This window comes from Typopeltis vanoorti, chromosome 9 (genome assembly GCF_054136105.1).
Source record: "Typopeltis vanoorti isolate ZY-2024b chromosome 9, IOZ_Tvanoo_1.0, whole genome shotgun sequence".
Lineage (NCBI taxonomy): Eukaryota > Metazoa > Arthropoda > Arachnida > Uropygi > Thelyphonidae > Typopeltis > Typopeltis vanoorti.
In genome coordinates, this window is record NC_143557.1 from 125642585 (window position 1) to 125657550 (window position 14966).

A 14966-nucleotide genomic window follows, 5' to 3' on the forward strand; every position below is an offset into this window, starting at 1 on the left:
TTTCGGTTAGCAATTTTTCAAAGTAATTACTCCATACTTCAAGGATATCCTTTTCTCCTTTCATGTCACCTTTATCATCTCTAATTCCATTTACAGCACTTTCCTCCATTTTTAAGCTTCTTGAACAACCTCCAGAATATTTTGCCACCTTCTTGATATTTATTTTCTATGTCCTTGCCAAAGTTCTCCCATGACTTTTGTTTAGCTAGTTTCACAACAGTGTTTTGCTTTCTTACATTTGTTTCTATATTCTCTAAGAGCACAAACTGACTTATTTGCTAGGAACTTTTGATATGCGTTCTTCTTTTCTTTCACTGTCTCTTTAAGTTCCTGTGTCCACTATCGAGTTCTGATTTTTCTCTCCTTGCAGACAACCTCACCACATGCCTCTCTGTCTGATCAATCAGGGTTTTCTTCAAGGCACTGAATCTCCAAGGTTTGGTTCCTGTTCTCAAACTCTTTCATTTATTCTTCAATAATCTTTGTGTATTTTAGTCTACAGTTCACATCTGAGAGGTGCTCAACTTTTATTCGCTTTAAAACTTTCTTACATGTTATTCTTATATAAAAAAAAATATCAGCTAACGCCTTTTTATTCCCGTATATGGGAGTAGGCGAGGCCATTTAGCCGTATTCTTTTCAATATGAAATTCAATTTTATCCTGTTCAAGACTAAATAGTGATCACTTCGAATTTCAAATCCTCTGTAAATTCTGGTGTCCTGCATTAATGGAAAAACATCACTATAAACAATAACATAGTCAATGAGACTTTTCTTATTCCTTGCCTCTTCTCTCCATGTGAATTTGTGCACATTTTTATGTTGGAACATGGTGTTAGTAATAACCAGTCCATGTCCTGAGCAGAAATCCAACAGGTATTTGCCATTATTATTAGCTTTGCTCTTTTCTCCAAATTTTCCCAAAATATTTTTGTATGCCTGACAATCATTTCCTACTCTGCTATTTAGATCACCAACAAGGACCAACTTTCCTTTTGCATTGTGTCAGTTGCTTTCTCTAAAGCATCAAAAAATTCCTCCACTTCTACCTTAGTAGAACCTTCTGTTGGGCCATAGGCACAAATAAATCTCATTGTCCAATTTCCCATTCTGATATTAGCACACATCACTCTACTTGAGACTGCCTGCCATTCAAGAAGATTAGCCTCATATTTTGTGTTGAATACTATGGCTACTCCTTTTCTGTTATTGTCATTGCCTGAATATAACATCTTGTATTTATTGCTCAGATATATCTCACCAGTTTCTGCCTTTTTTGTTTCAGTCACCCCTATTATGTCGATCTGGTGCTTATCTAATTCTTCAGCTAGCTCCATTTCTTTGCCATTCAGGCTTCTTATGTTGACGGTACCGATGTTTAACTCTGGTGATGTTGAGTTGGAGTGTTTTTTCAGATCTGTTCCAGTAGCTTACTTTTTGCTGTTCACCCTAGTTCTTTTGGTGAAATCAACAGGGGCCCCTTGTTTAACTAGGCTATGACCCAGCCGGCATGAAATTTTGCCATGTTGTACCATCATTTGTATATTGGTTTATGCCAATAAAAATAGAATTTCTCAAAATATGAGGCTAAATCCCAAATTGGCAACCCATCCTCATTCGTTCAATATCCAGGTAGATACCCAACAGGGTGCACCACGAGAAGGTGAGGATTGGACATTAGGTCAGAAGCCCTGGTCGGTTCTCAGCATTCCTTTAAAGGCTATGTGACGTCTCCTCTCAATTATACAGCTTTGACCCTTAAGCACACCAATTGTTGTAAAAATGGTCATCATGAATTTCCTGATAAATACCCTCAAGGAGTGTACAGGAGATGATAGTATCAACATCATCATCATCATCAGATTCCTGCTATGTACCCTCAAGGGGTGTACAGGATATGACAGTACTACATGAAAAAATTACATCATTACTAACTTCCTATCTATAATTTTCCTCCAAATCAGTCTGTTACTTCTCAAGACTCCAATATTATCAGATCTTATTTCTATCGTCTAAGGCACTTTGTACCATATCAATCCACCTATATCTTGGTCTTCCTCTGGGTCGTTTTCCTGCCAACCTGGCAGAGAACACTTGTTTTGCTAATCTTTCCTCTCCCATTCTATTTAAGTCACCATACCATCTGAGATTAGCTCTGCTAACGCATTCCTGGATGCTGACAATGTCAAGTTCTTTCCTAATATCCTCATTTTTAATATGATATTGCCATTGATGCCATCTGTTCACGCCTCTAATCTTTCTCAGGACTCTCATATCTGCGGACTCTAGTCTTTGGTCAAGTGTTTTACTTCTGACCCAGCTCTCAGATCCATAAGTTAAAATTGGTTTGAACACAGTCTTGTATACAGCTAATTTAGTGTTCCGACTAATTTCTTTCTTATTCCATATGAATTTATTCAATTGACTTCCCACGATACCAGCTTTGCTGATTCTGTTGTCTATTTCTATATTTAGTTTACCATCTTCAGTAAAAATTGTGCCTAAGTAGCTGAAATGTTTTACTTGTTCCACAGGTTCTCCATTCACAACACAGTTGACATTTTCAATGATTCTGCCTATTTTCATTGTCTTTGTCTTTTTATTGCTGACCTTCATACCATATCTATTACAACAGCTATTCAATTTAGTCAGAGAATCTTGCAGACTTGTAGCGGATTTATTTAGAAGTATAACATCATCCGCATAAAGCAAAGAGCTGACATTAACATCTCCAATTTTGATATCAGGTTTAATACCACATTCCTTCATAATGTGATCCATATAGATAATGAATAACAGAGGGGATAATGTACATCCTTGTCTCACACCAGATTTAACATTAAACCATCTTCCTGTACTTCCTCAATTCTAACTGCTGACTCACAACTCAAATAAAGACTAAGTATTGCTTGATATAATGCCCCATTGACACCATATAACTGCAGCGTATTGAATTGCTTCTCTCTTGGCACCTTGTCATATGCCTTTTCCAAATCGACAAAACTTAAATACAGATCTTTGTTATATTCCCATGCTTTCTCGACTATTTGTCGTAAAGTGAAGATCTGATCCTGACAGCCTCTATTTGGCCTGAATCCAGCTTGTTCTTCACCAAGCTTTTCTTCCACAATTCTTCTCAACCGTTTCTCAAGTATACTTGCATAGATCTTGCCAGGAACACTCAGTAGGGAAATACCTCTGTAATTCTCACATTCAGTTTTATTTCCCTTTTTATATATGGGTACTATGAGAGCTCTACTCCAATCATCGGGAATTTGTCCCTCTGTCCAGGCTTTCTGAACTATGCAGTGCAGCCACTGTAAGACTCTTATACCACCATACTTCAGCATTTCTGGTCGAATATCATCTACTCCTGCTGCCTTTCCACATTTCAAGCCTTTGATGGCTTTTTCTACTTCAAGTATGGATATGTATTCCTGACTGCATGCCTGGTCAGTGTTTTTTATCACTGTGCTGTCATCACTGCTTGTTTCATTTAGCAGTTTTTCAAAGTAATTACTCCATACTTCAAGGATATCTTTTTCTCCTGTTTTCATTTCACCTTTATCATCTCTAATTCCTTTTACAGCACTCTTTCCTCCATTCCTAAGCTTCTTCAACAACCTCCAGAATATTTTGCCACCTTCTTGATATTTATTTTCTATATTCTTGCCAAAGTCCTCCCATGACTTTTGTTTAGCTAGTTTTACACACTATTTAGCTTTCTTACATTTGTCTCTGTATTCTGTAAGAGTAAAAGCTGACTTATTTGACAGGAACTTTTGATATGCTTTCTTCTTTTCCTTCACTGCCTCTTTAACTTCCTGTGTCCACCAGGGAGTTCTGATTTTTTTATCTTTGCACACAACCTCGCCACATGCCTCTCTGGCAGAATCAATCAATGTTTCCTTCAGAGTTTGCCACTGAATCTCCAAGGTTTGATTCCTGTTCTCAAACTCTTTCATTTTCTTTTCAATAATATTTCTGTATTTTTGTCTACAGTTTACATCTGAGAGCTGCTCAACTTTTATTCGCTTTAAAACTTTCTTACATGTTATTCTTTTCAATATGAAATTCAATTTTATCCTGCTCAAGACTAAATAGTGATCACTTCCAATTTCAAATCCTCTGTACACTCTGGTGTCCTGCACCAGGGAGAAAACATCACTATCAACAATAACATAGTCAATGAGACTTTTCTTATTCCTTGCCTCTTCTCTCCATGTGAATTTGTGCACATTTTTATGTTGGAACATGGTGTTAGTAATAACCAGTCCATGTCCTGAGCAGAAATCCAACAGGTATTTGCCATTATTATTAGCTTTGCTCTTTTCTCCAAATTTTCCCAAAATATTTTTGTATGCCTGACAATCATTTCCTACTCTGCTATTTAGATCACCAACAAGGACCAACTTTCCTTTTGCATTGTGTCAGTTGCTTTCTCTAAAGCATCAAAAAATTCCTCCACTTCTACCTTAGTAGAACCTTCTGTTGGGCCATAGGCACAAATAAATCTCATTGTCCAATTTCCCATTCTGATATTAGCACACATCACTCTACTTGAGACTGCCTGCCATTCAAGAAGATTAGCCTCATATTTTGTGTTGAATACTATGGCTACTCCTTTTCTGTTATTGTCATTGCCTGAATATAACATCTTGTATTTATTGCTCAGATATATCTCACCAGTTTTTGCCTTTTTTGTTTCAGTCACCCCTATTATGTCGATCTGGTGCTTATCTAATTCTTCAGCTAGCTCCATTTCTTTGCCATTCAGGCTTCTTATGTTGACGGTACCGATGTTTAACTCTGGTGATGTTGAGTTGGAGTGTTTTTTCAGATCTGTTCCAGTAGCTTACTTTTTGCTGTTCACCCTAGTTCTTTTGGTGAAATCAACAGGGGCCCCTTGTTTAACTAGGCTATGACCCAGCCGGCATGAAATTTTGCCATGTTGTACCATCATTTGTATATTGGTTTATGCCAATAAAAATAGAATTTCTCAAAATATGAGGCTAAATCCCAAATTGGCAACCCATCCTCATTCGTTCAATATCCAGGTAGATACCCAACAGGGTGCACCACGAGAAGGTGAGGATTGGACATTAGGTCAGAAGCCCTGGTCGGTTCTCAGCATTCCTTTAAAGGCTATGTGACGTCTCCTCTCAATTATACAGCTTTGACCCTTAAGCACACCAATTGTTGTAAAAATGGTCATCATGAATTTCCTGATAAATACCCTCAAGGAGTGTACAGGAGATGATAGTATCAACATCATCATCATCATCAGATTCCTGCTATGTACCCTCAAGGGGTGTACAGGATATGACAGTACTACATGAAAAAATTACATCATTACTAACTTCCTATCTACAATTTTCCTCCAAATCAGTTTGTTACTTCTCAAGACTCCAATATTATCAGATCTTATTTCTATCGTCTAAGGCACTTTGTACCATATCAATCCACCTATATCTTGGTCTTCCTCTGGGTCGTTTTCCTGCCAACCTGGCAGAGAACACTTGTTTTGCTAATCTTTCCTCTCCCATTCTATTTAAGTCACCATACCATCTGAGATTAGCTCTGCTAACGCATTCCTGGATGCTGACAATGTCAAGTTCTTTCCTAATATCCTCATTTTTAATATGATATTGCCATTGATGCCATCTGTTCACGCCTCTAATCTTTCTCAGGACTCTCATATCTGCGGACTCTAGTCTTTGGTCAAGTGTTTTACTTCTGACCCAGCTCTCAGATCCATAAGTTAAAATTGGTTTGAACACAGTCTTGTATACAGCTAATTTAGTGTTCCGACTAATTTCTTTCTTATTCCATATGAATTTATTCAATTGACTTCCCACGATACCAGCTTTGCTGATTCTGTTGTCTATTTCTATATTTAGTTTACCATCTTCAGTAAAAATTGTGCCTAAGTAGCTGAAATGTTTTACTTGTTCCACAGGTTCTCCATTCACAACACAGTTGACATTTTCAATGATTCTGCCTATTTTCATTGTCTTTGTCTTTTTATTGCTGACCTTCATACCATATCTATTACAACAGCTATTCAATTTAGTCAGAGAATCTTGCAGACTTGTAGCGGATTTATTTAGAAGTATAACATCATCCGCATAAAGCAAAGAGCTGACATTAACATCTCCAATTTTGATATCAGGTTTAATACCACATTCCTTCATAATGTGATCCATATAGATAATGAATAACAGAGGGGATAATGTACATCCTTGTCTCACACCAGATTTAACATTAAACCATCTTCCTGTACTTCCTCAATTCTAACTGCTGACTCACAACTCAAATAAAGACTAAGTATTGCTTGATATAATGCCCCATTGACACCATATAACTGCAGCGTATTGAATTGCTTCTCTCTTGGCACCTTGTCATATGCCTTTTCCAAATCGACAAAACTTAAATACAGATCTTTGTTATATTCCCATGCTTTCTCGACTATTTGTCGTAAAGTGAAGATCTGATCCTGACAGCCTCTATTTGGCCTGAATCCAGCTTGTTCTTCACCAAGCTTTTCTTCCACAATTCTTCTCAACCGTTTCTCAAGTATACTTGCATAGATCTTGCCAGGAACACTCAGTAGGGAAATACCTCTGTAATTCTCACATTCAGTTTTATTTCCCTTTTTATATATGGGTACTATGAGAGCTCTACTCCAATCATCGGGAATTTGTCCCTCTGTCCAGGCTTTCTGAACTATGCAGTGCAGCCACTGTAAGACTCTTATACCACCATACTTCAGCATTTCTGGTCGAATATCATCTACTCCTGCTGCCTTTCCACATTTCAAGCCTTTGATGGCTTTTTCTACTTCAAGTATGGATATGTATTCCTGACTGCATGCCTGGTCAGTGTTTTTTATCACTGTGCTGTCATCACTGCTTGTTTCATTTAGCAGTTTTTCAAAGTAATTACTCCATACTTCAAGGATATCTTTTTCTCCTGTTTTCATTTCACCTTTATCATCTCTAATTCCTTTTACAGCACTCTTTCCTCCATTCCTAAGCTTCTTCAACAACCTCCAGAATATTTTGCCACCTTCTTGATATTTATTTTCTATATTCTTGCCAAAGTCCTCCCATGACTTTTGTTTAGCTAGTTTTACACACTATTTAGTTTTCTTACATTTGTCTCTGTATTCTGTAAGAGTAAAAGCTGACTTATTTGACAGGAACTTTTTATATGCTTTCTTCTTTTCCTTCACTGCCTCTTTAACTTCCTGTGTCCACCAGGGAGTTCTGATTTTTTTATCTTTGCACACAACCTCACCACATGCCTCTCTGGCAGAATCAATCAATGTTTCCTTCAGAGTTTGCCACTGAATCTCCAAGGTTTGATTCCTGTTCTCAAACTCTTTCATTTTCTTTTCAATAATATTTCTGTATTTTTGTCTACAGTTTACATCTGAGAGCTGCTCAACTTTTATTCGCTTTAAAACTTTCTTACATGTTATTCTTTTCAATATGAAATTCAATTTTATCCTGCTCAAGACTAAATAGTGATCACTTCCAATTTCAAATCCTCTGTACACTCTGGTGTCCTGCACCAGGGAGAAAACATCACTATCAACAATAACATAGTCAATGAGACTTTTCTTGTGAATTTGTGCACATTTTTATGTTGGAACATGGTGTTAGTAATAACCAGTCCATGTCCTGAGCAGAAATCCAACAGATATTTGCCATTATTATTAGCTTTGCTCTTTTCTCCAAATTTTCCCAAAATATTTTTGTATGTCTCACAATCATTTCCTACTCTACTATTTAGATCCCCAACAAGGACCAACTTTTCCTTTTTCATTGTGTCAGTTGCTTTTTCTAAAGCCTCAAAAAATTCCTCCACTTCTACCTTAGTAGAACCTTCTGTGGGACCATAGGCACAAATAAGTCTCATTGTCCAGTTCCCCATTCTCATATTTGCCCACATTACTCTACTTGAGACTGACTGCCATTCAAGAAGATTAGCCTCGTATTTTGTGTTGAATACTATGGCTACTCCTTCTTTTCCTTGATTGTCATTGCCTGAATATAACATTTTGTATTTATTGCTCAGAAAGATCTCACCAGTTTTGGTCTTTTTTGTTTCAGTCATCCCTATTATGTCGATCTGGTACTTATCTAATTCCTCAGCTAGCTCCATTTCTTTGCCATTCAGGCTTCTTACGTTGATAGTACCGATCTTTAACTCTGGTGATGTTGAGTTGGGGTTTGTTTTCAGATTTGTTCCAGTAGCTGACTTTTCGCTGTTCGCCCTGGTTCCCTGGCGAAAACAACGGGGGCCTTGTTTAACCGGGCGACGCCCCAGCCGGCATGAAATTTTGTCATGTTGTACCATCATTTTTTATTTTGGTTTAACCAATAAGAATACAATTTGGTCGGCTAAATCCCAAATTGCCAGCCCATCCTCATTCGTTCAGTATCAAAGTAGATACCCAACAGGGTGCACCACGAGAAGGTGAGGATTGGACATTAGGTCAGAAGCCCTGGTCGGTTCTCCGCATTCCTTTAAAGGCTATGTGGAGATCTCCTCTCAGTTATACAGCTTTGACCCTTAAGCACCCCGATAGTACTACATTAAAAATTTATATCATTACTAACTTCCTATCTACAATTTTCCTCCAAATCAGTCTTACCTGTCAGGACTCCAACATTATCAGATTTTATATTTCTATCTTCTAAGGCACTTTTTACTGTATCAATCCACCTATATCTTGGTCTTCCTCTGGGTCTCTTTCCTGCCAACTGGGCAGAGAACACTTGTTTTGCTAATCCTTCCTCTCCCATTCTGTTTAAGTGACCATACCACCTGAGATTAGCTCTGCTAATGCATTCCTGGATGCTGACAATTTCAAGGTCTTTCTTAATATCCTCGTTTTTAATATATTGTCATCTGTTCATCACACTGGTGTACAGCATCAGGGAGAAAACATCACTATCAACAATAGCATAGTCAATGATACTTTTCTTATTCCTTGACTCTTCTCTCCATGTGAATTTGTGCACATTTTTATGTTGGAACATAGTGTTAGTAATAACCAGTCCATGTCCTGAGCAGAAATCCAACAGGTATTTACCATTATCATACAATCATTTCTTACTCTGCTAATTAGATCCCAACAAGGACCAACTTTTACTTTTTCATTGTATCAGTTTGCTTTTTCTAAAGCATCAAAAAATTCCTCCACTTCTATCTTAGTAGAACCTTCTGTGGGACCATAGGCACAAATATGTCTCATTGTCCAGTTCCCCATTCTCATATTTGCCCACATTACTCTACTTGAGACTGCCTGCCATTCAAGAAGATTAGCCTCGTATTTTGTGTTGAATACTATGGCTACTCCTTCTTTTTCTTGATTGTCATTGCCTGAATATAACATTTTGTATTTATTGCTCAGAAAGATCTCACCAGTTTTTGTCTTTGTTTCAGTCACCCTATTATGTCGATCTGGTACTTATCTAATTCCTCAGCTAGCTTGATTTCTTTGCCATTCATGCTTCTTATGTTGATAGTACCGATGTTTAACTCTGGTGATGTTGAGTTGGGGTGTTTTTTCAGATTTGTTCCAGTAGCGGATCTTTTGCTGTTCACCCTGGTTCTTTTGGTGAAAACAACGGGGGGCAATGTTTAACCGTGCGATGCCCTAGCCTTCATGAAATTTTGACATGTTATACCATCGTTTTGTAATTTGGTTTAAGTCAATAAGAATTACAATTTGGTCAGTTAAATCCCAAATTGCTAGCCCATCCTCGTTCGTTCAGTATCCAGGTAGATACTCAACAGTGTGCACCACGAGAAGGTGAGGATTGGACATCAGGTCAGAAGCCCTGATCAGTTCTCTACATTCTGTTAAAGGCTATTTGAAGGTCTCTCAGTTATACAGCTTTGACCCTTTTCTTATTATATTATTATAGTGTTATTATTATAGAAAGGGAAAAAATGCTTAAAAGTTATCAATTATTATCTTATGATATTGATGATAGGAGAACTGTTGGGGAAGAAGATATTGCAGGTTAGGTTTTTAATGACCACTCTTTATTAGTCTCATATAGAAAGATAAAGTTCTGAACCATAAATTTTGGGGATAAAAGGATAGAAGATGGTGAAGTTGATTGGTTTACGTTATGACAGAGAAAACTGGCAACTTTTAAATTTCAAGTGATTTTATAACTTTTTAAGAGGGAACGCTAGTTTTAAATTAAGGATTTTTCAGAACTGGAAGTTTTATTTCCATCAACATCAAATTCCTGACATGTACCTTCAAGCAGTGTACAGGATATTATTGATAGTACTACATGAAGAATTTGCATCAACACTAACTTCTCTAAAATTTTTATCCAAATCATCGATTTTCTGTCAAGACTTCAACATTATCAGATCTTATATTTCTGTCTTGTAAGACAATTTTTACTGTATCAATTCACCTATATCTTGGTCTTCCTGCCAACCTGGCAGAAACCTATTCTTTTACTAATCTTTCCTCTCCTATTTTATTTGAGTGACCATACCAGTTGAGATTAGTTCTGTTAACACATTTCTGGATGCTAACAATGCAAAGTTCTTTCCTAATATCATTATTTTGAATATGATACTGCCATTGATACCATCTGCTCACTCCACTATCAGAGGCCTCCAGTCTTTGATCAAGTTTTTATTTCTACCCCATCTCTCAGATCCATAAATTAAAATTGGTTTGAACACTGCCATGTATACAGCTAATTTAGTGTTTTGACTAATTTCTCTTTTATTCCATGTACATTTATTCGGTTGACTTCCTACCAAACCGACATTGTTGATTCTGTTGTCTATTTCCATATTTAATTTACTATCTTCGCTAAAAATTGTTCCTAAGTTTCTGAAATGTTTAACTTGTTCTATAGGTTCACCATTCAGGATACATCATAACAACTAATAACAAATAGGTAGAAACGTTGAACACAATGTTTCTGCCTATTTTCGTCCCGTAAACTCAAGAAAATCGACCGTAGAAACCCCACATTATTTCAGACATTAAATATATTGCGTTAGGGTTAGGGACCACGAGATGGCGGCACTTGTGCCGTCTCTCTACACTGCGTGCCGCTTAATTAGTGATAGCCTTGGGCCAGCTATCTCTGATTGGCTGCCATTGGAGACTGAACTGCCCACTCAGTCTCCAAGTGTTAGATAGGGTAAACGGCCTCGCCTACTCCCTTTACGGGAACAAAAAGGCGTTAGCTGATTTTTTTTTTTTTTTTTTTTGATTTTGTCTTGTTATTGCTAATTTTCAGACCAAATTTATTACAACAGTTATTCGATTTAGTCAGTGAATCTTGCAGACCTGTACTGGATTTGTTTAAAAGTATAACATCATCTGCATAAAGTAAAGAGCTGAGATTAATATCTCCAATTTTGATATCAGGTTTAACTTTCCTTCATAATGTGATCCATATAGATAATGAATAACAGAGGGGATAATGTACATTCTTTTCTTACACCAGATTTGACATCAAACCATCTTCCTCTACTTCAGTTCTGACTGCTAACTTACAACTCAAATAAAGACAAAGTATTGTTTGATATAATGTCCTATTGATGTAACTAGTGTTTTGAACAGCTTTTCTCTTGCCATCTTGTCATATGCCTTTTGCAGGTCTCAAAACTTAAACACTGATCTTTGTTATATTCCCACAATTTTTCAACTATTTAGAAATCATAGGAATCCTGACGTATAACCACCCACTTGTAAAAGAAGGTTATTAGCTGTTAATTGGAGCAAAGGTTGATAGTTAACTATTTTGATTATGCATAAAACAAGCAGCCAGTAAAGAATATCTGAAGAATGTTGACATAGTTATTTTAAGAGGAATTGTTAGAAAAGAAAAAGGATAAAAGTGTACTCTTTTCGACACTACTTCAGAGGAAGAGTACCAGGTGCACTTTTTTTAACATGGTATAACCAGTAGGCCTAATCCATGATAAATTTTTAAATATATTAATTTATTTGTGTCAATACAATGAATATCATTTTTATATTAAGGAAAAAATATTATTAATAGAAAGACTGATTAACAATAGACCAAAGATTTTACATTACCAGCATTGTCTCCCAGGGACAACGCTAGTAACCTAAAATCTTATAGACTCGCATCCCTCCTTTAGACCTCTTTTTGATATCAGTCACGCAGCCATCCTCATTCAAATCCAAATAGTAGCTTGCATTCCAATTCCATATGGTCCACTTCTGCAGCAGCTGTTTAATTCTATCCAAAACTTGAGCAAAGTCAAAAGTTCTCATGGTGTAACCAGTTGCCTAGTCTAACCAAACCATGCCATTGTTATATAATGTGAGAAAATTACTCAAACCTGACCTTCCCTTAGTAAACCCATGTCGTTCATTGCAGAGCTGAAAATCTTTCTCTAAACCTGTTTCTGTATATGATCTCTTAACATTTTCAAAATTTTCTCCATCACTTCAGAGATACAGATATGTCAATTATTAGATACATCAGTCTTTGTACCACGCTTGTACAATGAGATTATTATTAGGTGATACCTGCAATGGGTCTAAGTACTGGTTGTGGGAGGGAACTCAACTTACTGTGCTACACACATCTCACCATCTTCTCTCCTACTTAATTCTCCAACTACACACAATACCACTACTACAATGAACACTATCTACCGTCCACCACCAACAATAACAGTTTTTTTTTGTTTGTTTTTGTCTGTAAATTGTATGTGTTCTCATGACTGAATTTCCTGTACGCGAGATGAAAAAATCGATTTTCTAGGGAAAACAACCGAGGTGTATATATGAGCACTTCGGTTATACAGTAATCCCCCCCCCTCCATTATACGTCAGGTATGCATTCCAAGACACTCTGCAGATAGTACCGAACCCAATATATGCTGTTTTTTGCTATGATTTAATTTAAAGTTTAATTTATAAATTAGACATAATAAGAGATTAACAACAATAACTAATAATAAAATAGAATAATTATAACAACATGCTGTAATAAAAGTTATCTGAATGTGAATGGAATCTTAGCAATCGCACCAATTTTCTTGTCTTCTCCACTAATGCTAAGTAGGTGTTTTGGTTTTTAAGTGGAGAAAAAGCAGTCGAGAAAAAGACCACAGTCAACAAACTACATATAAATACAACAATCACAACGACAGCCACCCGACATTTCTATGTACCTGACATGATAAACAAACTGCTGTTTGACGACAGAAACATAGGGACATAAAGAGAGCTGAAACAAGTGCTATATAAATATTATAGCGAGAATGAAAATTAGAGAAATCCCTGTTACCCTCTTTCTCTCTCTCTCTCTCTCCCTCACCACACAGACACACAACCTATGACAAACCCCTCTCAAAAAACACCACTACAAGGACACAAACAAACACACCATGTTTAAATCCAACCCTATTTGTAAAAAAAAGTAAAAATGTGTAATAGCAGTTGAAGTATCCCAAGCACGTACCAACAAACAGTAAAATCAACACCTGGCTTATGACCAGTATAGAAACAACCATGGAACCACTGCCATCTATTATCTTCCTCAGATAAGCTCTGCAAAGCTTCAAGGAAGAAATCAGAAATACCTCCCAAAGAAACAGAGGAAACACTTATTATTTTAGTATTATTATTATAAATTGTGTATATGTATATAGGTGTATATATAAAAATAAATAAATATTATTATCGAATTGTGTATTGGACTATTGTGTATTTCTGTATGGTATATTGTATTGAATGCACATTTCTGTTTATCCATGTTAAATTAAATACTATGGACAAATATTTAGCTAGTTAAAAATTTTCATATTCATACTTATAAAAAAATTAATGTATTCTACATTTTCAACTGAATCTTTCTACTGTATACAAAAAATCTAATGTGTTTCATGTATATATGTAAATATTATCTCTGATATAAACCTTGTCATTTACACTTTAAAAATAATATAACACAAGTTTTTTCTTCGTTTTTTAATTATCTTTAAATTCTCTTACGAAATTATCTTATGATAACGTGAATAATGTTCCTTGATTATTAATAAAATTATTTACTTAATTAAATAAATAAAAATAAATAAGAAAACAATATAATTATGTGAATGAAAAATTACAATCATTGTTGAAAATAGAAAATATGTGCAGCACTTCGTTACAGATTAAAAAAAGATGTTGGAATTCAACTCAGTTATGCTCATATGCAATTATTTGTGTTATAAATAAATATTTAAAAATATTAAAAACAATTATTTTTCTAAGCCTTTTTTCGACCGGTTCCCGAGTTAGTCGATCTCTGGCACGGGCAAGCAGGTTTTTCCTCCCGGAAACTCGGGTTTTTCGTCCTGTAAACTCAAGAAAATCGACCGTAGAACCTACATTATTTCAGACATTAAATATATTGTGTTAGGGTTAGAGACCACGAGATGGCGGCACATTTGAGCCGTCTCTCTTCACTGCGTACCGCTTAATTAGTGATAGCCCTGGGCCATCTGTCTCTGATTGGGTACCAGTGGAGATTGAACTGCCCACTCAGTCTCCAAAAGTTAGATAGGGCTAAATGGCCTCGCCTACTCCCGTATATACGGGAATAAAAAGGCGTTAGCTGATTTTTTTTTTTTTTATATTCTATATGTTTGTACTAAACAGAAAATACGGTGTGTTAATTGTACATACTTTGTATCTTCTTCTTCTACAGCTTGTCTACAAACAGTCTACAAATTCACTACAAACAGTGACCCCACTTAAGTAGGGTCACTGTTTGTAGTGAATCTCTTCCACAACCTCCTGTCTTGGGCTGTAGCCACATCCAAGTCTTCCTCCGCCATCTCTTCTTTGACTGCCCGTGCTTCCTCCTCCCCTGCACATCCATCTGCATGACCTTTCTTCCCACATACTCTTCCTCCCTCCTCATCACATGACCAAACCATC